This window comes from Canis lupus, chromosome 37, assembly GCF_003254725.2.
Source record: "Canis lupus dingo isolate Sandy chromosome 37, ASM325472v2, whole genome shotgun sequence".
NCBI lineage: Eukaryota > Metazoa > Chordata > Mammalia > Carnivora > Canidae > Canis > Canis lupus.
Window position 1 is genome coordinate 22,780,936 of NC_064279.1, and position 26,283 is coordinate 22,807,218.

Sequence of the window (26,283 nt, forward strand, 5' to 3'; positions counted from 1 at the left end):
ATGACTCCATAGCCAGCCCCACAGTAAGCGTAAATGGAAACTTTCAGCAGGGCAGCAGCTTGGAGGGGTAAGGTTCAAGCTGATGGAATGTCCTGAGCTGTGTGATTACAGACTTAACTGGCCTCAGGCAGAAGAGGGTCACAGCTCTGTGACCAGCCTACCTCTCCCAGAGTCTGTCCTGCACTGCCAGGGTTTTGAATGGAGGACTGCCACTCTCCTCAGAGTTCCTCCAGTGCCATCCCCAGGATGCAGGGAGGGAAGGTGTCAGGCCTCTGTGGTCTAGCTGAAACTATGAAGAGCAGTCTGAGCTGCGGAGAAAAATCACACTCTTGCTGCCGGACTCGAGCACGGGCTCTGGAAGCCACTCATCACCACCACCCCCAAACAGGCATTCAGATTCCCCCAGCAGCAACCACGATAGTCATGAAAGTGCAAAGGTCCCCCTCATCCCATTCCCTGTAGTTCATCCCACAAAGCCATCCTGGAATCTATAACGGCCAATACTAGGTGAGATCAATGAGATTCTGATTCCTTCTGGTTGCTCAGGACACTACTCTTAACACAAGGTCAGTTCTGTTTGAGAGTCATGCATAGATTCTTTGGTCACAAAGGCGTGAACTCAAATGCTACCTCTGCCACTTGAGACTGGTGGTAGCATACTAAATGGAATTTTATTAAAACCAAGGGACACGCATCCATTTAAAATTGTTCGTTTGAGTTCTCTTGATACATGTTTTATAACTAAATGCTGACATTTGAACAGCTTAATAGCAAAAGGTTTCTGATTACTCTTATGTTCAAATAATTTTTCTTCGGTGCTTGGTACATGTAAACATTACATTTTAATTTTTTTTTAATGCCTCTGGTTCCTATGTGGGATGAACAGAAGGCCAATTATGAGGTTGCTGCAGTCATCTAGGTGAAGAGACGCCAGCATGTTGGAGGAGTCTGGTAGATGGAGGACAGAACAGTGTTATCCAGGGTTCAGAACCCATTTTCAAGCTGGAGCTAGCAAGACTTGCCAGCACAGAAGCAAAGATGACAAGTCCTCCTACCACAGCCTTCTGAAAGAAAGAATAGTGCTGAGGCCCACATGGCAGCAGACAGCAGCCTCAGCGATTGTCAGGGGCACAGTAACTCTGAAAAAGCAAGCAGCAGGAGAGCCCTGCCAAGAGCACGTAAGCACTCGGGGCTCCCCGGAAAGATGCAGTAGGCGGCTGAGAGGTAGAAGAGTAGGGCCCAGGGGATTTTATGGTAAGTGGGATAGGGGCTCAGTTCATTTCAACTGGACCCAGTGGTATACTGGGGCTGGCTCACACTGGCTCACACGGGTGATTGTTAAATATTCAGGAATTTTATAAGTCCCACTGATAGCTTGAAATTGCCCACAGCTGGGAATATTTACACCACAGAAATGGCAAAGAGTACAAATCAGGGCTTTCCCCGCCCCCACATCGTCCCCACCCACCCTCTCTTCCTTCCTCTTCCTCACCAATGCTGGCTGTGAAATACCTGCCAGCACACCACTGAATGGACTCCACAAGGCTGGGAGCCCTGAGAACGCTGGCAGGTCACTTGAGTTACATGAGCAACTGACCCTGTTCTCTCCTCCAGTGAAGCAAAGAATGCTTCTGATACTCGAAATTTAGGAGGCTTTGGAAAATTCCTGGAAATGTAATGTCTATTTACCCTACCAACAAAACTTCCTGATTCCTAGCTGTGTTTTTCCAAAGCTCATATTAAAATCATCTTTTATTTTGGGGGCACACATCTTGCATAGGAAATCTTTTGTGTCACAGGGAAAGCTGGTCCAGAGTTTAAACTATTGCAAAGAACTAGACTATAAAAGATTATGCTCAGTATCTGAGTAATCAAGAGTTGCCTTTATTTTCACTTATTCTTCTGATATTTTGTAATAGTTATGTGACCCGATCCTGTTCAGATTGAATTACTATCAATAAGCAATATATCATTGATAATATAAAAATGAAATATAATTAAATGCTTTCTCCTCATTTCCTCAAATCTGTATGTCTGTTGGCAACAAAGAACTATGATCTTGTAGAGAAGCAAAGAGAAGAAAATTAAATCAAGAATTATAGCTCCTAGAGATAATCACTGTTTATCATTCTAGATCAGTGGTCAGCAAACTACCAAGCCCCATCGCCCGGCAAACTTTCCTAGGAGCTGAACTCATCCATGCCCATTTATTTACTGGGGATGACTGTTTTTGCTACAACGGCCAAGCTGAGTAGTTACAACAGAAACCATGTGGCCCACAAACCTAAAATATTTACTATCTGGCCCTTTACATAAAAACTTGCTGACCTCCAGTGTTTCTATAGAGATACAATATGCAATAAAAAGAGTACTGTGTCATATATATTGCTTAATAACCTGTTTTCTCCTCCCATTTATACTATTTAGTGGGTATCACTCCGTATCTTTAAGTATTATACTGCATTATTTTTTTTATAATAGTGTAGTGTTCCATCATCTTGATATAACAAATTTTTTTTTTAATTTTTTTCTTTTTAAATTTATTTATTCATGATAGTCACACGGAGAGAGAGAGAGAGAGGCAGAGACACAGGCGGAGGGAGAAGCAGGCTCCAAGCACCGGGAGCCCGACGTGGGATTTGATCCCGGGTCTCCAGGATCGCGCCCTGGGTGGCGCCGCTGCGCCACCCAGGGATCCCGATATAACAAAATTGATTCAGGTTGTTTCTAATTGTTTTCTTAGGTAATAAGTATTCTTCAGTCTAACCCTTTCTTCTTTTTTTTTTTTTTTAAGATTATTTATTCATTTATTTGAGAAAGAGAGAGAGAAAGACAGCACGTGCACAAGCAGAGGGGAGGCACAGAGTGAGAGGGAGAAGCAGGCTCCCCCTGAGCAGCGAGCCCAATGCAGGGATCCATCCCAGGGCCCTGAGATCATGACCTGAAATGAAGGCAGACACTTAACCAACTGAACTGCCAGGCACCCCTACCCCTTTCTTCTTATCTCTACTTTTTTTTAAAAAAAGATTTTATTTTAGAAAGAGAGAAAGAGAGAGAGAGAGAGAGAGAGAGCACGCACATGCATGTGACAGCAGGGGATGGAGCAGAGGGAGAGGGAGATAACCTCCAGCAGACTCCTCCTGTAGCCCAGAGCCCGACGCAGGGCTGGATCAGGACTCTGAGGTCATGAGCTGAGCCAAAATCAAGAGCTGGACACTTAACCAACTGAGCCACCCAGGTGCTCCTTCTAATCTCTATTTTCTTAGGGAAAATTTCTTTTTTTTTTTTTTAAGATTTTTTATTTATTTATTCATAGAGACAGAGAGAGAGGCAGAGACACAGGCAGAGGGAGAAGCAGGCATCATACAGAGAGCCTGACGTGGGACTCGATCCAGGGTCTCCAGGATCACACCCTGGGCTGCAGGCGGCGCTAAACCGCTGCGCCACTGGGGCTGTTAGGGCAAATTTCTAATTGTAGAATTGTTGGATCAAAATTGGATATTCTAAAGTTTTTAAGATTTGGTAAATATTGCAAACCTGCCAGATGAAGAGGTTTTCCCAATTTATATCAGATCCACCTTGCTAGAGATTTTAAGTGTAAAACATTGCATATTTTCTGGGTGAAAATTTCTCAACACTTCTTTCAGAATGTTGGGAATAAATATACTTTAATACATGTCTTTATAAAGAGATACATGTCTTTGAGAGAGAAGCAGATAAAATTGATATTCTTCTCATAGATATATTATACCTCAAATTTTAGTCACAGACACACATCTTAAAAGTATATTCTTTGTGGAAATCTATAATACGGTTATGTCAAGGAAGTGGTCATAAGAAGTAACTTTTACTTTTAAAGCCTCAGTTCTAGGGACACCTGGGTGGCTCAGGTCATGATCCCGGGGTCCTGGGATCGAGTGCCTGAGTCGGGCTCCCTGTAGGGAGCCTACTTCTCTCTCTGCCTATGTCTTTGCCTCTCTGTACCTCTCATGAATAAAACAAATAAAATCTTAAAAAAAAAAAAAAGCCTCAGTTCCTGCTCCTGTAAAATAGGATACTAAAAGTCTTCCAATCTGATTACTGAAATAATCAAAATAGTCAAATAACACATACATAAGGAGTATAGAATATAGAATTCTATGAAATACAGAGTTATTATCTCAGAAGTAAGGTGTGGCAGTTTAAATTATTTCAGCAAGTTTCTATTTACTGCATTTTATTCTTGGATAGTAAACTTTAATTGATACTAATATTTTCTTTTAAAAAATGTGTAACTAATGGGCGTGGGGGAACACTGGGAATGACATAAATTCCCTCTCCTGTGTTTTCCGTCAGAGGAAAGCTTCCATGCTACAAGACCACCTGGTAATTCTTCTGGATAGGAAAATGCAGGGGGCTCACAGGGTCTGATGAAGGTCAATGGACATCTGCAGCCTCTTCTCCCCATGACCCTTTCTTTCTTCACGAGGACAGGAGACTTGACTATCATGCTACCTGGCCACCCACTCCTTGTCTGTCTCCTTTGCTGGTTCCTCCTCTCATCCCCGTAACATTGGAGTACCCAGGAATAGGTCCTTGGTGCTTCACTTTCCCCCAACAATATCCAGCCTCATGCCTATAATATTGATGATTTTATACCTCGTCCAGGTCCGACTTTTCTCCTGAACTCCAAATCCTGCCACCTGATCAACACTCCATGTCTAAATACATTTAAAAGCTAATACTTCCAACCTGAATTCCTGATCTGCCCCCTCCGCTCCCCAAGCCTATGCCATTCACAGCCTTTACTCACCCTCTCTGTTGATGGCAACTCCTTCTGTCTAGTTCCTTGGGTGCAAGACCTGGAGCCATTCTTACCTCCTCTCTTTCTCTCACATCATACTTTCAGTCATCAGGAAATTGGGTTGGCAGACCACCTCTCACTCCACCACCATTGCCCTGCTCCATTTGATCTGGATTGGTATAGTTATCACTTCTTTGTTTTGCTTTTACACTTCCTCTCCCCTCAATGACAGACATAGTCTACTCTCCAGCCAGAGTGATCCTCTTTAAAATACTGGCTCTGATTCTATCTTTCCACTTCACTACACTCAATATCAGAAGTAAAGTCCTCGTACAGCCCATAAGGTCTTCCAATGGGCTACCCTACAGCACACTTCTCTGACTGCTTCCCTGTGTGTGTTCCCCACCATTCACTCCACCCCAAACACACCAGTCCACTCTTTTGTAACCCTCAGCAAGCCAGGTATTCTCTGGCTTGAAGACCTGTTTCTTACCAGTTCTGTTTTCCTTCTTCCAGAAACTCAGAGGATGAACTCCCTCACCTCCTTCTCAGGAAAGCCCTACTGAAAACTCTCTGACTCTCCAGGGTCCTAAATCTGCTCCGTTATCAATTTTCTATAGCATGTGGCACCTTCTCACATATGATAATAATTAATTTACTTATTATGTTTACTATTTATGATGTCCTCCCCACCTCTAGAACGTAAGGTCCATTTGGATGGGATCTTAGTTTTTTTTTTTTAATAGATTAAATTAATAGCTACCTACTTACTAGATAATCCTGAGACTATCAAAATAACCGTTAAGACACAAAGATGGGGGGGGATGTAGAACAAAATAAGGAAAATGGCTTAAATAACACTGATTTTTAAAAAAGACTCCATGCTATTGGTTAATTAAGCATCAAAAATAAATTTATTCAAAACAAGTAAGGAAAGAAATGGATCAATAAGTAGGTAAGGCTCCTAGCTGACTAGAAATCAGAAAACCTCCAGAGAGGTCTTTACTCTGCACTTGTTAACAAGAAGGGGCCACCAAGGTCATGAATAGTCCAAGCATGGACTATTGCAGGAGCATCAGTTTCCTGATCCAAAAAACAGGAATAGCCATAAATTATCTCAGGAAATTATTGTCAGACAAAATGCTTCTTGTGAATAGTAAAGTACTTTATACACATAAGTTATTTTAATGTTAAAATACTTGCTTGGGTTGCCTTTTCTCAGCTCGTAATTGACAATTGGCAGTTAGCACACAGAAAGCCCTCGAGTAGTTCTCGTTTAGGAGAAGGGGAATTGATTCCTGTCTACTTTAGCTCTCTCCGTACACAACAGAAAAGTAAATGGATCATGGGCAGGATCTCTGGCAAAAGAACTCCCTGCTGCCAGAGTCCCAGAGCTCAGCCTTCAGGATTCAAAATGCCCAGAGCCTTCTTCTTCATTGGCAAAAGGAGGATATGGAGTGATCCCAAAGAGTAGAGGCGTAACAAGGGATGCCCAAATGACAAAACATTTTTAGGAAAATCTTAATTGAAGAGGCTGCTTTTTCTATGTAAATTCCTAAGTTATGTTCTTTAATTTTTACTGATAAAGATATCAATTAATTGACCAGTAAAGGGTATCTTAAAAATTCAGCAATGACTAAATAATTAGCCAGAATCAAGCTATGGTGTTCTTCACTTATTTAAGGCCTCTCTTTCAGGCCTGCTTTAAATTTGCTTTACGAAACTGATAACACTAAAATAGCTTGAACATGAATGTTTTAGAACATATTAGAAGCTCGATGTAGGAATCTGTAAACAGAGACAAATAAATATGTGAAGATCTTGTAAGCTACTCCTCTGGCATCTGTATTTCTGTACTCCAGGAAGACACCTTCTCCGTTTTTAATTGTGTTAGTGCCCTCTAGCGGTCGGAGTGGCACCTGCAGTTTTACTAAGTCCTTCCCAGCCTTCAAAACCAGGGTCACTTACCTCCCGGAAGGAAGGAAGGAAGGAAGGAAGGAAGGAAGGAAGGAAGGAAGGAAGGAAGGAAGGAAGGAGGAAAGAAAAGAAAGGAAGAAAGAGAGAGAGAGAAAGAAAGAAAGAAAGAAAGAGCGAGCCTATCAATGGAATCATCTTTAATTTTTAAAGATGTATTTACTTATTTGAGAGAGAGTGAGAGACTGCACTCACACACGTGCCCAGGGGGCAGGGCAGATGGAGAGAGGGAGAGAGAATCCTCAAGCTTGCGCCTAGCCCAACAGGGCCGGACCCCAGGACCTGGAGATCAAGATCTGAGCCAAAGCCAAGAGTTGGCTGCTTAGCCAACTAAGCCATTCAGGTGCCTCGGAATCATTTTTTTTTTTTTTTTAATGCTTCATCCAGAATAGAAGAACATATAGAAAAAATAAAAGAAAATGAATTATACATTGTGATTAGAAAAAAAAAGCTTTGACATTAATGGAATCTTAAGATTTTGAAGAAAGGTGACTTTTGAGGTCAAAGATAAAGTTGAGAATTTTGAGAAAGCTACGGACCTACTTCTCAGAAAAATATGCAAACACCTATACTTTCTGGAGTTCAGGTAGCACCAGTTCAAAGGCTTCGGGTTTATTTAGCTATAAATATGTCCCAGTTCCCCAGGTCAGAAATTCTCTGAAATGTTGAAATTGGAAATCAAGTTGGAGAAAGATATGTACAGTTTGACAGTATGCAAACTAAGACTGTATAGTTTCTATGTAGACAGTAAAAAATATACAAACCATGGGAATGATGCACATTGATTTCATAATAATGGTCATCTCTCAGAGCAAGGGAGGGTAATGGGATGAGGAAAATTTAAAGGTGGCCACCTGTAGTATACCATTTCTTCAGAAACTATTCAGGTGTAAAGGGTATAATACTATTTTACTAAACCTCAATAGTAGATATATAAACATTTATTTCCCATTCTTGATCATATATTTGATGGACTTTTCAATTTTAAAGAGTTAAATTTAAAATATATAATTATCATATTTTAATAACATATGATCTAATTTCAGAGTGATGGAGTTCAGAGCAGGCCACTTCAAAATATGGAACTTTAACATACTAATTATTTTGAATTAAAATTACTTAAGAAACAGTTCATGCAGGAAAGGTACTCTGTCTTCTGTCCCTCTGAAAGCAGGAAATAAATTCCCCTGTGAAGAGCATCCACCCTGCACCTGGTAGGTAGAAGGCATGCTTATTGCCAGAGATAGGGAATTCAGGGCCAAGAAGGCTATATAAACAAACCTTGCTAATTCTTTATTAATTTGCTACCACAAGTCCAAAGCCATTTGCCAAAATTATTCACAAATAATTGTTTATTTATTTAAAAGGTATAAAAGCTGCCTGCTTTGGTTACTCTTTTGAATCTCCTATTTCTATGAGCTCCCATACAAACAAAATTAAATTGTTTTCTTCCTGTTAACTTGTCTATGTCAATCTAATTATTATGCAAGCCAAAGAACTTAGAAGGGAAGAAAAGTTTTTCTCCCCTACGGTTCTTACGTATAAAAGGTTAGTTTTCAAAAACATCTAAATGTAGGTTTGTGTTCTGAAAAACAAATTTAATTCTACATTATATAAATCACCCAAGCTTATTTTAAAATATAAGCTAAGACATTAATATTATAAAAAGAACCATTGTTCTCTTCACAGAGTCCTTGAGTAGAATAGCTTTTATTTTTATGGTTATAATTTGATTTCTTGATAGAGAAAGAGGAAAAGGGTGAAATTCTTCTGAAACTAATGTTAGATTAGAGCAAAATTTATTATCGATCCATATTCATTCTACTATAAAATATAATGAAAGTTTAGATAAGGTATTATTCTCCCTGGGAATTTCATATATAACAAAGTCAGCGTGAAGCTGACTATGCCATGGCCTGAGAGGCTGAACCTAATAGCCGCCTAATTGATTCATGCTTGTAGCTGCTCTGCCGCATAGCATCCCAGAGTGTTCAGAGGCTGCCATCAGATACAGCTGTCCCAATGCAAAGCAGCAGGGTCTTGTGCCTCCCTTGATTTAAATGGAATGTGGGAGGAATGAGGCAGCACTGGAAATACGGGAGGCTGTAGGGAAGAGGCATTAGCTTCTGGTTCACCTCTCCGTTGGTACAGCTGGCAGACCCTGGATATGCCTGGGGAGCTAACTCAGACCACAGCATTACCCATCTGTTGGACAATGTACATCGTTGGCTCCTGGGGGTCAGATCAACACTGCAGTCGTCCCTGCCCTGCACCCTTAAGGAGAAGCAATGTTAATTTCTGAGGACCTTTGCTGGGGCCATGGTGTCAAGTCGGAGGGAAGAACTTCCAGTGTCATTAGGGAAGCAGCACAAAACCTTCCACTTCTGTCAATGTTCTCCAGCTGGATTTGGTTTCTTAGAGGCGCTGCCCTTTCTGACTTGTCTCATAAAGAGGAACTTGCCCACCCGCTGCTGCTCTAGCAAGGGACCAGGCCTTGTTTTCCATCAATTAACTCCTCCTGCCTCCTCTCACCGCCCACCCAAACCACACTTCCTGTCTTGCAAAAGGAGGGCTTTGTCCCGGGGTAGAGCTTTAGAGAGCTTCATTCTAGATCTTAGGGGGAGAAAAATCATCCCACTCCTTTTTGTTTTTGTTTTTGTTTTTTTCTTTTTTTCTTCCCCCAACTAGAGTAAGAGGAATTCCTTTTAGTTTGGTCTTTGACAAAAGACACGTAGTTAATGGTTTCAGCCCTTTGTAGCCCCCAGCACAATTTAGCAGGGCTAGGAATTCCAAGCAGGGTATTGGCACCAAGCACATATAGTAATAAACAGTATTCATGGGCTTGGACTCCTCCTTAGTGCATGTATTTCCTATGGAGAATCCAGAGGAAGCAGCTGTGCATGAGTGGCTATTTTGAATTTCCTGCTCTTTGAGTGAGTCCTGGCCTAATATGAACTCAGAAATGTCCAACATACACTCTTGAAACAGTTTTGAATGGGGGGGGGAGGGGAAAGTAAGGATTAAAGCAAAATGAAGATATCCTGTATGCAACCACCATCTTAAGACATGGGCCCATCAATGTGGCTTCCTCAAATACATATTTCCAAAGCACCTAAATTGATCTGAATATTTGGATATTTTATTTTTTTAAATCTTGTTTACATTTAGGCTACCTTCTAAAGCAAGTTCCATCCATCCTAAATGATTTCCTTTAAAACCAATCTGTCTTGGGGTGCCTGGCTGGCTCAGTTGGAAGGGCATGCAACTCTTGATCTTGGGGTTGTGAGTTCAAGCCCCATGTTGGGTGTAGAGATTACTTAAATAAGTAAAACTCAAAAAAAAAGTTTTAAGAACCAATGTCTTTAAAATATTCCTACAGGTAAGCTGGTGGTGAGTATCAACACAATAATTAAATATTCAGCATTAGACTACAATCAGCATCTTTCACAACCAACCAAAAAAGACAAATAATCTTACCTTACCCACAGTGAATGAGAATTCACTCTAGAATTTCCTTCTCATGAGGCAGAGCCTGACATTCAACAACTCACACGTTTCATTTTCAGAGGTAAATGAACATGCTGCAGTTAATTTGAGAGTTAATTCCTAGTTAGGAATAAATGGAGTAATGTGGGGGAAAATAACTCCTAATTGGAATACACTGAGTGGCTATAAAGTTACTCATAGTGCTATGCATACCAAGCAGATTGTTAGTAGCCAAGTAAATGTAGAAGACCAATATGGCATTGGGACCTTAACCATGTTAATGATCTATGGCAAGGTGGACCACGCCCTGGACTTCTAGAATTCTCCTTAGAGAAATTCAAAAGTGCCCAGCACCAAACTACCAGAGTGTAATGTTTTATTTCAGATGGAAAGACATAGATTTGTGAAAAGAGCTTGGTCTCCGTATGGAGGCAAATCTGAATTTGAATCCTAGTGACAACACAGCCAGCAGAGCCTTGGGAAAACATACCTCAGTGTTTCTAAATACAAGGATAACATCAGGATGCTGAAAGTGACAGATTATGGTGCCACACAGGTAAAAGTAGTCTGCAGACCTTCTCAACGGGAGGTGGAGGTGAGGATGACAAAGTCAGCCTCATCAGATTCTCTGGGATCAAGAAGTCCCTAACCTGAAGTTCCTATCAGATTCCCAGCCTAAGCCAAACAACGGCATGGGGCTTGCAGATGTACAGAGGAACCCACTGCAGCAAGGACATGTGGTTTATAGACTGCTGCAGGTCCAAAAAGTGTTTGTTGTTGCTTCATGGTAGGACAAGCACAAAAAATTAAGGGTAAAGATTTTAGACTTTTAGAAAAATTTGAAAAAAATGTGTATCTATAGAAACGAATAATAAAAAATGTGTTTCTGTTTTCTATGTCTTTATTTTCAAGTTTCCACTATTCCAGTATTCCAGTTTTATCATATTTTATCAAAGTACTGGTCTGTGACAAAATGGGAGGAGGGAACCTGGTCCACCATCAAAGACAATGTGTGAAGCCCGAATCTAGATGTTATAGCCCTTAAGCCTACTGACTGAAATCTATTAACTAATCTTTTTATATAAAAGTACTGATTCCGTATAGATATGATGGTCTGTTTTGAAACTTTTCCTCCAGTTAGGGTAATCTCAGTAAGTCCAGCGCTGACATCCAAATTTAATATCAAGATTTAGATTTGACAACATCAGAGCTAAATGGAAAACTAATTAACAATCATTATGCTCATCAAACATAAGTCTATTTAATATCATTTCTTTTGCCTGGTTCAATGCTTTCTAGACTTCCATGAAGCAATACTCTTAATCAAATACCAATGGCACACTTGTTTCATGTGATGCTACATTACAGAGGCAATAATAAAAATATTATCAAAAGGCAAGAAAAATGATTCCAGTCTAGATGAATGAAACACAATTTAATTGAGAATGTGGATCAGAAGACTTGATTTTTAAAAAAGCAATTTTCTCCTTTGGGTTTGTACTAGCTTTATAGTTCTATGCAAATTTTTAATATCCAAAGCAGATCTCATAGTGTTATTACTGAAGCTCATAGTTGAAAATGTTCGTTTACAAATGTTTATCTTACCAAACAGATAAACATTAAGGTGCTCTGTAATGGGTTTTTGTTTTGAGTTTATCCATTGATTTGTAAAATTCAGAGTGAGCAGATCCCTGTGTTAGGCTTTTAAATTTGCAAGCACTGGAGTTCAATCAATTCCAATTGTTGGAGTGGGACCAACATCCTTAGGTGAAAGAAAACATTACTTGATAACTCCTTTTATCTTCTTTAAGCTGAGAAAAGCAGCAGTCTCATTCAAATGCCAACTTCCCAATGAGAAACACACACTTTCTGCTTTATCTCCAACATAAGGCAGAAAGAAAAAGAGAATACAGCAAGTAGGAGAATATTACATTGTGTCTGAACATCTGATAGCCCCACACATCAGAAACAGATCTAATTGGATGGTTTGCACCTTTTAACGGATACAACAGCTATTAAATAGACTTATTCCTTTAATCATAGAAACCAAGTCTTTCTATTTCCTCTCTCATATATTAAGTATTAAAGATTTTTATTACTTTTTTCCTGATTATAAGAGTAATACATGTTCATTATAGAAATGCATAAAAAAGCAAAAGTCATCCATAGTCTCACCACATTTACAGATAAACATCATTAACATTTGTATATTACTTTTCTTTTTCCTGTAGAGATTCATACATATTTAGTTTTCTGTATAGCAGAGACTATAATTTGAATATCCTATATCAATGTGTATCTTATTCATTTACTATTAAACTATAAATATTTTTCAAACCCAATAAATATCTTTTGAGTAATTTCCAGTGACTGTATAATATTATATTGTATTTAAGTTATCCACATGAGCATCCTCCTATGGTTGAACACTTAACTTTTTAAAGAGGTTAAGGAGATGTTTTCAGAATCAATAATTAGTTCAATTCCTGGCTGACTCTGCCACTTATTACCTATGTGACCGTAGTCAAGTTCTTAATCTCTCTAAACTGTAATTTTCTCATCTATAAAAATTAGGATAATAATACCAGCTACTTAATAGGGTTGCAATAGTAAACAAGATGATGCATATAAAAGAGCTAAACATAGGGTCTGCCTTTTCTCATTAAATGTTAATTATTTTGATGCTATGATGAACATCTTAGGTCAGATAGTGTTGGTCTAGTTCTTTATTTAGACATATGCCAAGAAGATTAGAAATAGGAGAGTATATTTTAAAAAGTACTTTTCAGCTTTGAGTACAGCCAAGAGAAACTGTTGAACAGTGACTATACTTTGTCATAATATGTTAGATTACTTAGGGTAAGCAAACTAGCAAGACAACATGGAAAAGCTACTGATTTAAATGTTGCAGAAGCAAAACACTTTGTGAATACCTATTTCACTTGGAATTATTCATTGATTCCTCAGATGATGTTAAAAATAGAAAGATAACTGGTCCACTCAGTAAAAGATGTTAGATGACAGATAGACAAACAGGAGATGTACATTATTTTGCACATACCTTAGAAGAAATAACGCCTTTAACATGCAGTAACTCTGACCTGCCCAGACTTAAAATCTATCTGAACATTTCCTTCTTTCCTTTTATTCATCCCTTACCCCACAGCTAACCCAGAGAAGTAGCTGCTAACTGGTCTTCTGTATAGATGCTGACTTCACTGCAACATACTTTCAGACACACAAAATATGTTTACTCCATAACTCATCAAATATGAGAAAGAGGACAAGAAAGAAGGCGTAAAAGGAACTTAAAAATATCCACTCATTTACTCTCACAAATCTCTGAAACACCTGTAAGAAATAAGTTACCCTAAAAATCAATTTATTGCATTTGTCATATGAATGCACATGTATTAAGTAGGTCATTTTTTTTCTCTATCTGAATTAAAAAACAAGCAAGCAAACTTGGGCAATTGAGTTTAAAGAACAACTGTGGCAGCCAGGATTGCCACTGTATTGTCACATGGAATATAGTTTACGTGCGTAGCCAAGAGAATACCTTGGAAATGACGGACTGTAATTTAAGAGGCCAGGTCATCAAACACACTGTAGCTTCCACCTTGCTCTCTCCTAGATCACTCACTCTGGTGGAAGCCAACCACCATGTTGTGAGGACACTTAAGCAGCCCTATGGAGAGGGCCATGTCATGAGGAGCTGAGGCCTCCTGCCTCTAGACAGCCTCGCTTGCTAGCCTTAGGAGTGAGCCACCTCTGAAGCAAGACCTCCAGACCCTGTTGAGATGCTCTAGCTGACATCTTGACTGTCACTCTGTAATCCCTGAGACCTTGAGCTGGAATCACTTAACTAACCTAATTGGGTGCCCCCAATTTCTTGACCTATAAGAAATTTGTGATAAAATAAATGTTTTAAGGCAGTAAGTTTTGAAGTAATTTGTATGTATGCAATGATATATAGATAATACAACTGAAGCTGGTGCTCTTACAGCATTGTTATTAGAGTACTCATTTAATTCACATTAACCAAGTAAAACTTTCCTTCATGATGTGTAAAAAGTATACAGATTAACTAAAAAAATAATTAGGGTCAGGTAAGTAGGATATTTAAGTAATCTGTAAGTATACAGAAAAAAAATACTCAACTTCATTAGTCATCAGAGTGATTCAAATTAAAACCACAATAAGATACAACTGTATACCCACTACAAGGGCTAGGATTAAAAACAATGATAATGCCAAGTACTGATAAGGAAATGAAGCACCTGCAATTCTCATATACTACAGAAGAGGGTAAACTATTTAGCAGTACAGTATGTACTAAAACTGAACTTATCTAGGCGCTACAAACTAACCACTGCACTTCTAGTAATAAACCCAACAAAAATGTACACATACAGGCACCAAACAATGTATACAAAAATGTTTATAGTCAAACACTGGGAACAATCCACATGTCCCATAGCAGTAAAATGGATAAATTGAGATGTAGTCATACAATGAAATAATATACAGCAACAAGAAATAAATTACAGAGATACTCAACAAGAATGAACTTCACATATTGAGTGAAAAAAGCCAATCTTTTAAAGTAAAAAGAAAAACAGGAAAGAAAAATAATGCAGTTATATAATTCTGTTTAAATAAAGTTCAAAACTATTCAAAACTATTTATGTTAATAAAAGCCAGGATAATGGTTATCTCTGGGGAGAAGGAGGTCAAAGAGGAAGAAATGGCTGGGAAGGGACAGGGTGGGGAGATTTTGGGTGCTGACAAGGATCTATTTCCTGATCTTCCCGGTGGGTTACTTCAGTGTGATCACTTGGTGGAAAATTCATTAAGCTGTATACCTATGATTTGTGTACTTTTTTGTATGTAGGCTTTTCTTTGATAAAAAAATTTCATTTAAAAAGTATACAACATACTAAGTATCAACCTTAATTTATTTTCATGGTTGAACTTTCATTAGATGGGAGAGAACTCTTGTTTTTAGGAATCACATATTGAAGGATTAAGGGAGAAGAGGGCACATGTCTATAATTCTCAAGTGGCTTAGAAAAAGTAAAACATATAAATTATATATATAATTATGTTTTTACACATTTTTCTTATCTCTAGGTTTCTATTTATATAAGTAAACAAAATACATAAATAATAAACATATATACTATGTATAATTAAACAGTGAATACACACAATTATATATTTTATTTATATGAATAACTAAATATATATGTTTTTATATATACACACACACAAAGAGAGAAACCCAGTGATGAGAAAAATGTGTAAAAAAAAAAAGGTTAACAATTGGGGAGTCTGGGTCAAAGTATGTGAGAGTTCTTTGTGTTATTCTTTTTTTTTTTTAAGATTTTATTTATTTATTCATGAGAGACACAGACTGAGAGAGAGAGGCAGAAACATAGGCAGAGGGAGAAGCAGGCTCCATGCAGGGAGCCGGATGCGGGGCTCGATCCCGGGACCCCAGGATCACGCCTGGGCCGAAGGCAGGCACGAAACCAGAGCCACCCAGGGATCCCCCTCTTTGTGTTATTCTTAAAAATTTTCTATGAATTTGAGATTATTTCAAAATAAGTTAAAAAGCATATTTAAAATACATCCAACAGTTCCACTTACAGACTGCATTTCCATGAGTTTATAGTCAAATTTAGAGGTAAATTTCTCTATGCCTTAGAAAGCACAGAGATGGGGATATTAATATCTATCTTTCAAGGCTATTATAATGACTTGAGAAAATAAGAGAAATAATAGGTAACAGTTATACAACTTGCCCTATATCATACACCTAGTAAGTATGAGCCAGAATTGGGTCACATTTGGGTCTCTGACCCCAGAATCTACACTGTCATTGAGCATGCAAATCAGCCAAGCAAATGACACAGTGAATGCCACAAAGCAGATGTCATTAACAGTATCTGTGATGTTGATGATGATGATCATTATGATGATGATGCTTGCATTATTAGTTTGCTAGGTCTGCTATAACAAAGTATCACAAATTGAGAGGTATAAAACAATAAAAACTTATTCCCCCACAGTTTTGAAGGCTAAAAATCCAAAATCAAGGTGTCAGCAGGGCCATGATCCTTCAAAAGCCTCTAGGGGAAGATCTCTCCTTCTTCGCATCTACTTTAGGACACTATTCATATTGGATCAGGGCCCCCCTCCCCATATTCAGTATGATCTCATCTTAACTTGATTACATCTGCAAAGACCCAATTTCAAAACACAGTCATATTCACAGGTACTGGGGGTTAGGACCTCAGCCTGTATCTTGAGGAGACACACAATTCAGCCCGTAAAAAATGCTTAAGAACTTTGTTATGTTCTTGCCAAACAGTAAGTTTAACTGAAAGAACTCCCCTGCTGATTCCTGAGAAGAGAGGAAATGATACTTGGGCACGAGGGAAAGAAATTCTCTTATGTATGTCTCTTCTTTCTGCTTAAAAAAGTGAAATGGAGATGCTCCATTTTGCACTCAGAAATGTAGTCATTTCAAAGTTCATCCACTTCCTTCTGTATTAAAAAGTTTCAGAAAAAAAAAAAGTTTCAGAAAGGGCAGCCCCAGTGGCTCAGCAGTTTAGCGCCACCTTCAGCTTGGGGTGTGATCCTGGAGACCCGGGATGAGTCCCATGTTGGGTTCCCTGCATGGAGCCTACTTCTCTCTCTCTCTCTCTCTCTCTCTCTGCCATGAATAAATAAATAAATAAAATATTTTAAAAAAAAATAAAATAAAAATAAAAATAAAAAGTTTCAGAACAAGGGCAAATGGCTACAGAGTATTTTAAAAAGGCATAGTTTTGAGGAAACTTTATTAAAGGGTACTTTAAGGTAATAAATTTAAATAAACATTATATATATATATATATATATATATATATATATATATATATATATATGTGAGCAGTGACCCTGGAAAAGTATTACATTTAGGTAAAGGTTTCTCTTCCTCTCTGAGAAGTACCTTTATCCCTGGGATATATGCATGTCTGTGTGTATATTAAATTTGGTAATTGGAGACTTCCATTGAGAGAGAATATATCTATTTAACATTAGAGAAGGGATGAGAAAGAGAGAATGGAGAAAGAGGTTTGACTTAAATCTAGCACCCACCGTAGTCTATTATGTTGAAGCCCCCAGGGATGATCTAGCTTGAATAACTCAGATATTTAGAAATGCTATGCCCTGCATTATTATTTCTAGAGACTGCATGGTAGAGAAATATCAGACACAACCCTGCAAATAGAGAAATTAGTTTCCCAAGAGGGGATTAGCGGGTCATTTTAATGTAGGTATGAATAAGAAAGCAATTGGTGAGAAATGTGGCATAGAGAGCAGAAGGTCAAGGAAGGAACCTGAGTTGCATCCATGAAGGAAATCCTCCACAAAGGTTCCAGCCTTTGGGAACTTTTCCCTTGGGCAAGGAGAATAAGGACATGTAGCAAATAGTTTAAAATTTTTTCTCTGCATCATAATTCTCTTTAGTCCAACACAGTGAGTCAGATATATCTGTACAGCCCAGCAAGTGAGGTATGGAGTTAAGGGGTAAAGTAATTAAGGCAAGTATAGCCAGTTGTTCATCTATCCCTCAGCATCCAATCAAGGGAGCCTATTTTCCAGAAAATGAAAGCATTGTTCATGTCAAAAAAGAGTACCGATCAGTCTCAAAGCAGAACAGCATGAGATGGGGAAGATCAGAAAGCCAAGAAAGGCAACAGTCCAGGGGAGTATTCAGGACTTCGTGTAAGATAAACAAAATTTCTTTAAAAAAGTGATCTTGGGAGATCTATGAATAGAGAAAGAGTGTGTGTGCAATTACACAGTCACTGCAAAGCTCTCCCACAAAACCCCACTGCTTCATACTCTTGTATTACATGTTCACATTTTTATGATTTGCATTAAGAAAAGTTACCAGAAATTTGGAGAAAAGATGATAATGTTATCTTTTAATATCACATAAATAAGGCTACCTAAGGGCCATCTAAACAGAGAATGGAACTTTCTTTGATTTACTTACTATTCACTACTCTGATGTCTGTCAAGTTAGGTGTTAGAAACTGATCAATTGCAAATGATGTCGGTCCTAAAGAGAAGCTAATCCTGAATGCTATGGTTACTGCCATGTAGGACATTAACTAGATTTGCATGTGATTAAGCAACTGAAGTTCAATACTCCTTTTTATTGACATTTTTTACTTATCATCTATATAACAGTCTCATATTCTTGTTTGCACTGGTTTTGTTAACCTACTCATCAAAAAGTTTGGTCTGTGCTATCTACTTGTATGACAATCATATTTATATTTTCAAATTACTTTAATACCTTCATACATTTGTAGCAAATCCTATCAAAAGACAAATATTTTAGAGGTGTCTGAGTGGGTCAATCAGTTGGGCCTCTGACTCTTGATTTCGGCTTGGGTCATGATCTCAGGGTCGTGGGATCATGCCCTGTATCAGGCAGGGCTTAGCATGGAGCCTGCTTGACATTCTCTCTCTCTCTCTCTCAAAAAAAAAAAAAAAAAAAAAAAAAAGCATACTTTTAATTTTGAGCCTGGTTTGTTAGAGACAGAACAAACTTCCCTTATAGGGAAGAGCAACAAAAAAAGGACATATCAGACACTTTAGGACATACATTTGTAGTTTGTAAAAGCAAACAATATGATATTTTATATTTGACTATAGTAAATAAACCTTCAACATTGATTTGGGCTGGTGGGAACATGTAGATGACAATAATAATTTTCAGATGGAGCATGATAATTTTAGGTTCATTAGAAAAGAGGGATTATGGTCAAAAGAATTGCAAAATGTTCCTTTAGGAAATTGTTCAGTATTGTAAACCCTATGCCTGGAAGTATGAGGCAGTACTGTTTACTGCTCTTATTTTTAAATCACATAAATAAACCAAAATGCTATGCTTGCCACAAATATACTTTAAGACTTTATCTTTGGTGTTTCATAAATAATCATGTTGTAAGTGACTGTGGTGTGTGACCAATTAACTCAGCTTGTTAGTTACTGTGCTAATGAGGCCACGGCCTCAGATCTGATCCCCAAACGATCAAGCTAGTCTCACAAACTCATGCTGTATCATTAGTCACAAGAGAGATCTAATGTTTAGTAAGAATGTGGATGAAGCAGCACAAATCCATCAACCCCCAAATAACCTCAACTATACACCCCAAATTTCACAAGTTGATAGCATTCTTTATCATAGTGTGCAGCCTACACAGAAACATGTCAAACCTGGAGCTGACTATAACCGATGATTTTTTTTTTTCCTAACTAAAGAAAAATAAGAAGGTTGGCCATAAAATTTCACAGAATGCTTTAGTTTTAATAATCCATTCACCAATATTAATAGGGTTTCTCTTATATTGAGATTGATTTGGCTCTAACCATCAGGTATTATAAATTGGAGCTTCATCTGATGATGATCTATCCTCAGCTTATACTGAACTCACTCTGACTTACTGGGTTTATCCAGAGATTGTAGATTCCATCATTAAACCAATTCTAAGGGTGTTAAACCCCCTGCAGCCCTTCTTCCTTTGCCACAGGCTTTCAGTGGCTTTAAGAAAATGTACTCCCTTTCAGTATCTAAGGACTCAGTCTTTTTTGTTCTTTTTACATAAGGAAGAAATTAGTTTTTCTGTTCTATATGACAAAAGAAAGAGAGAGAGAGAGAGAGAATCCTTTTCTGAATATCATGACATTCTTGCCACCTATCAGATTTTTTTAATTGATGGATTTCCTATACCAAGTCCAACAGGATTCCATATCAAAAGCAGCATTTCCCTAAAAATCTGTTTGGTATTTAGTTTTTGCAAGGCTATTCTCTATTAAACAGATCATATTTTTCAAGCAATATTTTACATACATTCAAATGAGAAAGGCTCCTTCCAGAGGTTTCTCAGAGACTAACTTTATTCCATTATTTCATCATGGAACATCAAATAAGTTAGTAAAATCATTTTCTCATTTATATATGAAATTTACAGTATATTAGATGGTGATAAGGCTCTATATAGAGGAAGCTGTGCAAGAAATGGGGAGAAAGTATAGAAGGATGTGAAGGGGATTTGCAAGCACCTGAGTAGCTCTCTTTTTTCTCCCTCCAGTCTTTCCTCTTAGTGAGGCCTGCCCTAGTCATTGCAATATATCACTCTGATCTTCTATCATGTGTTCTGCTTTTGTTGATAAGACTTAGAGCCAAATTTATGTCTTTGTTATGTGCATTGCTTATCAGCTGCCTCCCCTTACTCCATGAGGCATGAATTTTCATGGGACACCTAGGTGGCTCAGCAGTTTGGCGCCTACCTTCAGCTTAGGGCGTGATCCTGGAGACGTGGGATCCAGTCCCATATCAGGTTCCCTGCGAGGAGCCTGCTTCCACTCTGCCTGTGTGTCTGCCTCTCTCTCTGTGTCTCTCATGAATAAGTAGATAAAATCTTTAAAAAAAAAAAAAGAATTTTTGTCCATTTAATTTTAATTCACTATTGTTTCCTAAGGTTTTGGAGCATTACAGAGTAAGAGTGAGTGTGTGCACACGCTCTTGTGCGCGCGCACGCTCTCTCTCTCTCTCTCTCTCTATGGAATGAACAGAAGGTGTAGTCAGCAGGGATGGCTTCTCTGGAAACCTAACAATGAGAAGAGATGTAAAAGTTCTCCAGCCTTGAAGGTGGTTTCATGCCTGGAGAGTTGAAGAAGCAACAGAGACTCTACTGCTGTTGCAGTGGAAAAGAAAGAGAATGGTGGAAGATGACAGGGAAGTGAGGGGCCAGATGCACAGTGTCAGTGGGTCATTTTAAGTGCTCTGCCTTTTACTTGGAGTGAGAAGGAAGGCCATTGGCAGAGCAGAGTTAAATCGGGATTATATATGCTTTTATTTTTTTCAAAGATTTATTTACTTTTATTTTTTTGAGACAGAGCAAGGGGCAGAGAGAGAGAGAATCTTCAAGCTGACTCCCCACTAAGTGCAGAGACAATGTGGGACTTGATCCCAGGACCCTCAGATTATGACCTGAGCTGAAATCAAGAATCAGCCACTTAGCTGACTGAGCACCCCCCAAGTACCTCAGGATTATATATGCTTTTAGAAGAATTTCTCTGTCTGGCTACTCTGTTGAGAATAGACTGCAGGGGGCAGACATGAGAAAAACATTTAGAAGATGGTTGCAATAATCCAGGAAGGAGATGACAATTACTTGGTAGTAGTAGACAGATTTTGCACATATTTTGAAGATGTAATTGATAGGATTTATTGACAGATTGGCTGTGAGGTATAAGAGTAAGAAAGAAACTCAAGGTGACTTCAAAATGTTTGACCTAAGCAAGTGGTTGGAAATAAATGCCACTGAGTAAGACATGAAGACTATGGGAGACATTCTTGGGGAGGATGAAAAAAGGTGTTGAGAATCAATATTTTCCTGTTAAGTTTTCATTTTGGTGGTCAGAATGGTCTGAATTTCTTATTTTCTTATTTTCCCAAGCCACCAGGTGGTTTAGGCCATGGACTCAGCTCCAGGCTATGTGAGTTCCCTAATGGCTGCTACCCATTGCAGATTCTCAATGTAACCACCAAGGAATCTTTCTAGGAGTCCAGAACCTTTCTGGGAATATATATACACACATATACATAAAGTTTGTTTGCATCAGAGAGCTGCACGCAGGGGAGTGGAGCTCAAATCTAAGTGTGACTTACCTGTGGCTCTTCTGTGAGGAAGAGAGGAACAGTGAAATCTAAGGGTTTGGTGAGAACCTTGCCTGTACACCTCATCCCATAGGCCAGTAGCTGAAGGCTTTGGATCCCATTCTTCATCATGAAAAGCTGTTTAAAAAATGATTAAAGAAGACAATTTAGGTAATACAAACAAACTTTATTTAATACTTCATAAAGCAGACAGTCTCCTTCTGGAGAACTGCAAAAGGTAGAAGACAGGAAGTTTTTATAGAATCTAACCTTTGGTTTGCTGATGCAGCACCGCAGGCAGGAGGAGCTCCACTAGAATGTTACTTCATCACTGTGTAACAAATTACCCCAACCTTTGGCAGCTTAAAATAACAAACAAAAAAACAAACAAAAAAACAAACATTTTTAACCTCATAGTTCCTTCCGGTGATTCTGAAATCCAGCAGTGGCTTAGCTGGGTGGTTCTGGCTTAGAGTCTCTCACAAGGGTGTGGTCAAATTGATCACTGAGGCTGTAGACCTTGGAAAACCTGACTCCAACTGGAAAAGGAGAACCCATGTCAGCTCCTCACCACTTGGGCCTCTAAATACGGCTGCTCACAACATGGCTGATAACCTCACCTAAAGGAGTGAGCCAAGACAGAGAAAGAAAGAGAGTCCCAGATGACAGCTGCCCCATTGCTTCTGCAGTATGTTATTGGTCATAAAGACCAACCCTGCCTGCCTCATCCACAAAGATGAGTGGACCGGAAGATGGGCATCATCAGGGACTATTTGGGAAGCTGACTACACAAACCCAGTTTTATCAATTTCTATGTTTTTCTGCATAATAATTATGTATAATCAAAAAATTGATAATGAAATATTTGTTAAACAGCATTGCACTATTATTCCTTTACTTAAAGCTAAGAAGAAGGATCTTCTACTGACCTACAAGCACCCATTTTGCATTTAATGTTGGCAATTTCTTAATCTTACTATGTGATATGGAAAAGTTTGTTGGTTTTTCTTTTTTTGCTTGAAAATTATTTCTTAATCTTAATGTTCCCAGTGCCAACCTAGTGTAAGACACATACTAGGTGTTTGTTTTTTTTTTTAAGATTTTATTTATTTATTCACGAGAGAGACAGAGAAAAACAGAGAGAGAGGCAGAGACACAGGCAGAGGGAGAAGCAGGCTCCATGCAGGGAACCCGACGTAGGACTCGATCCTGGGTCTCCAGGATCATGCCCCCTGGGCTGAAGGCGGCGCTAAACCACTGAGCCACCCAGGCTGCCCCATACTAGGTGTTTTATGAATGTTTATTGAATGCATAGATCCTTCAAATGATCTAATTCCTTAATTTCCTTATCCCATGGTTTCTCAACCCTTTAAAAACCCTGTGTGTCAGAGCAATCATATTTCCTGCATGCTAAAAATTGTCTGGTCATTGTTGGCAGATGGAAATATATATAAAGCAAAAAAGGGGTGGTCTTTCATAAAGGTACAGAATAAGGGTGAAGAATGTATCCCCCCTCATAGTGTAATTGAGCAGTACTGCAAAGTCCACCTCCGGCAAAATATCTATTTTGCCACTAACCACCACTACTACCTGACCTGAAATTGAACACTGCCATTTTAAAGGAATAAATGTTTTTCGAGAAGGGCTACCATAGCATCCTTCTCTAACTTTGTTAGTCAATCAGGAATCATCTGGTAAATATCACTTTGAGATTTCAAGTGAGAATTGGCCCTAAAGTGTTATACAAGATAAAATTTAGTATGAAACAAAAAAAGAGGGAGATTTAGAAAGACAAGCCCAGGAGTGAAAAAGTACAGTTCCAATGTATCAATTTCTTTAAAAGGTTATCAACACATTCACACACACAAATATGAATACCCACACAAATATAAACATGAATTATCCATATATACTATTTCCTTAAGTTTACAACATTCTTTCTTTCAATCTTCTGAAATTAAAATGCAACTTAAAATTAATGTGAAGTATTACACCTCTGTTTCTACCTACCAACAAAAAACCTGATATAAAATAGATGGTGTACCTTAGAATTGAAACATTCAGTGGTGGCCCCTTTCTAGACTGAAATGTATGCTCTCTGGAGGGTGCCTTTTATCACATGCTCACTATTAGTACTAGCACAGATTTTGGGGTGGGAAAAGGCGGCTCCAATTCTACTTCTTCCTGGCACTGTGACTTCCATAGGCCTTTCCCTTCGGCATCTGAAAAATGGGTAAGAATGGGATATCCCAGATTGTGTTACAATGAAAACGAGTGATAAGAACTCCTCATTGACTCGAAAGCATTGTGCAAATGCAGTTGATTATTTTTGATGTGAGATTCTGAGTGGAAGCTGATGACCCAAGGAACAGCCTCTGCTGCTCCCTAGCGGTGGTACGTTCTCCCGGGAGTGCTGGTCTAGAAATAAATCATCTTTGCTTTCATTACTCTTTGAGGAAACGCCTTTCTTTTGATATGCTGAATCCTGTGTGTAGAACTGCATGAATTCATTGCATGAATACGTAGAGAATAATCTAAGCGGGAAATGGTCTACATATTCTTCTGTGATTGCACTTTCTTGAACATCCTCATTTCTCTGCCCTTGTTAAGCTTAAATGACCTAAATGGCCTCCTTTTATTCCTTCCCATCTCCTTGCCTTTAACTTCTTAGTAAGCATGAATTTTTGGTGATTACACATTTATGCTGTGTTCCCATGGGTCCTCTGGTCCCTTTCTAGTTTGTATTATTCTTAAAAATGAAAACTAATAATTTTATCCAAAATAAGCTTTTCTAGCTTCCTTTCACTCTTAACCAGAACACATCAAGTTTTCCCTAAGAGCAAAAATCATGTTTATTCTTTATTATGTTATTTAAAGGACCTAATTGTTGCCTTGTAATCTTCTGCTATTATCCACATATTGAATCAATGGGCCTCTCAAAAAAATAAATAAATAAAGGAGACATATTCTTAAATGCTTATTGAAAACTTGGTATCGAAGAACCCAAACACGTTACACTTGGCCTTCACAAAACTTAAATGTAAAAATCATACGAATTTATAGTTGACATCCCTTTGCATTTAATGATCAAAAAAAAGTAATAATAAATTATACTGACACTATTCTGAAATAATTCTTCTACTTGGAAGTTCTTTTGACATCCAGGCTCAACAATAAATTGATGCAGCATGTGGTCTCTGGGTCTGATATTTAATCTTAATCCTAAACTAGGTTCTCTGTGGAGAAAGGAGACATATGACAGATGACAATTGTATTTCATCTATAATTGCACATATGGAGTCTTTTTTCTACTCTTGAAGGATACATGTTTTTTTTGCTGCAAGAAAAGCATCCAAGTATCTTACTATGCTCTTATTATTTCTAGCGATCCAAAATATTTTTCTTTTGCTATTGATTTTTATATGGAACCTTTCCAGATGTTAGATTGAAGATTTTACTTTAACCTTGCAAACTGACCTTTTCTCTTCAAACACTAAGGATATTGGTTCTAAGTGCTAAATTATGATGTAATATTGAAGATTTGATTTTTATGAATAAATTCTGAGAAAATACAGCTGATTAAATGAATTAATCTATGTGAAGTATAGAGAGCAGTGTGCAGCATGTAGCAATATATATAATTTATATTTATATAAATACATATTGTATATATGTTTATGATGATACATAAACATTGCTATACTTTTGTAATGGGGATATATATATATTGCTAGAAATCAGTATAACATACTTTGCTGAAAGAAGTTATATAAAATATAAAGACATACAAATTATTCCTTTAAAAATTAACGCAAACAAGAGTTTTATAAAAACCTTAAAATACAGAATTCTACTTTCCTATGCATTCAGCCAAAATGTACACTTTAAAATCTACTTACATATTCAACTATTTTATTTCTAAATTTAAAAACTGACATATTGGCAAGCAACTCTGAAATAAAACAACATTTTTACATGGTGATTACTTTTCAGCATGAGGGAAAGGGTAAGGTTCACCCACTTCCTTGGAGTCTTATATAGGAACATAAGGAGAGCCTATATCAGGCTGTGTTCTATTTCTTTTTTTTTGTTTTTTAATGATATTTTTAAATCAAGTTTTAATTTAGCTTTTCCTGCTGATAGAAACATACCAATGATAGAACCCCAAATTCAGGGTTTTAGGGTTAGAGCAACTTACATTTCTGATCTAGAGAACTGAAATAATACAATATGTATTTATTTGCACTTGTACATCTTTTGGTATCTCAGAGACAGGAGGAAAACACAAAGAATACATATGTAGGATCTG

At 38.0% G+C, this 26,283-nt stretch overlaps 1 long non-coding RNA gene across 3 annotated transcripts in view; it reads right to left on the bottom strand.

Annotated features, from left to right (window-relative positions):
* LOC125754481 (uncharacterized) overlaps positions 1 to 26,283 on the bottom strand; it is a 68,722-nt gene that overhangs the window by 34,291 nt on the left and 8,148 nt on the right. For 2 of the 3 annotated variants that reach the window (XR_007408819.1, XR_007408818.1), the window contains exons 2-3: positions 22,245 to 22,336; positions 21,987 to 22,112 (exon numbers count right to left, since the gene is read on the bottom strand). This is a non-coding gene — a long non-coding RNA (uncharacterized LOC125754481). Of the gene's footprint in view, positions 1 to 20,608; positions 20,734 to 21,986; positions 22,113 to 22,244; positions 22,337 to 26,283 lie in introns of those variants that run through there. The other variant, XR_007408820.1, reaches the window with a different exon arrangement.